Below are 1,454 nucleotides of genomic sequence, written 5' to 3'. Positions count from 1 at the left end.
TTCCGACCCCCTCATTTTTCCAAACCACATCTTGGGGCATTCCCAACCACTAGGGCTCAGATTCCAAGTAGACAGCGGGGTGGCCTTGCAGGGTCTGGTCCCCTGAATGGCTGTCCTCAGCTGTGTCCCCTTTACACGTATGCCTCTGACTCACGGCGCTGGCCCTGCAACGTCCTGGCTCCAGTCTGGGTTTTAAACACTCACGGTCACGTTTTGAATCCAACTTCCCCTGCCTTACATGGTCACATTTCCTAATCTCCACGTCTCCCTTTTATTAAAAAAAAAGAAAATGTTTTACAGAATGACTCTATTTAATTTGACCAGAGAGAGACAGAGAAAGTGAGAAAGCAAGCTGGCATGTCTGAGACTTGAATTGCAGGAGTCCAGCACCCTTAACCACTATGCCACCTGTCAGCCCCATCCCCTTTTCTTAAAAAAAAAAAAAAAAGAGAGAGGTTTTTTGCCATAGGGTCTGTGTGCTCGCTGGAGAGACAGACAGAGAAAGAGAGACAGAAAGTGAGAAATCACCCCCCAGAGAGGATGGCCACACCACAATCCCTCCTGCTCCATTCTCCTCTCGGGATCTTGGGCATGTACGCACATGCACCCAGTGTGAGTTTCCAGGCTCCGTATCTGGGACTCGAACCACAGTTGGCCACATGGGAGTCCAGCAACGTCACCATTATTCTATCTCCTGGCCTCGTATGTCTCTCTTATTAAAAAATAATTATTTATTTAATTTTATTTATTATCATTGTTATTTTTTTATTTTGCTATAGGGCACATGCACCAACCAGCGAGAGAGAGAGAGGTTTATTTGCTATAGGGTACATGTGGTCACTGGAGAGACAGAGAGAGTGAAAGTGAGAAACCACCCCCTAGCGGGATGGCCACACCACAATCCTTTTTCCTCCAGTCTCCTCTTGGGATTCTGGGCATGCATGCGCATGCACCCCACATGAGTTTAAGCTGCCAGGTCTAGGACTCGAACCACAGCCGACTATGTGGGAGTCCAACAACATAACCACGATGCCATCTACTGGTCCCATGTCATCTTCTTTCCCAGGGACTGGCTCTCCCACTGTGGGCCACCAGGGTGTAATGATTGGGCACATACTGGCCTGGTGTTGCAGGCCAAACCTTAACACTCCCACCCACTGTGGGGGCCAGCAGATGGTGCCAAGACCAAGGGACTAGACCAGTCATGGCCAACTGAACAATCTGAGCCCCAGACCCGGTGGTTTGAAACCACGCCAGGCACCCATGCACGTGTCTAGAATTCCTAGTGGAGAATGGAAGAGAAGGGACCGTGGCACGGCCAATCGCTCTGGGGCCTTGAGGTCTCACCGTGGCCCTCTCCCTGCGTCTCTTTCCAGGTAGAGCATCTGACCAGTGGCAAAACAAAAAGTGGATTCTCAACTGAGTTCATCCAAGTGGACTGGAAATTGGTTCAG

The sequence above is a fragment of the Tupaia chinensis genome, unplaced genomic scaffold (assembly GCF_000334495.1).
Source record: "Tupaia chinensis unplaced genomic scaffold, TupChi_1.0 Scaffold000222_1, whole genome shotgun sequence".
NCBI lineage: Eukaryota > Metazoa > Chordata > Mammalia > Scandentia > Tupaiidae > Tupaia > Tupaia belangeri.
The sequence above is the reverse complement of the archived record's forward strand: the minus strand, read 5'-3'. Positions refer to the sequence as shown.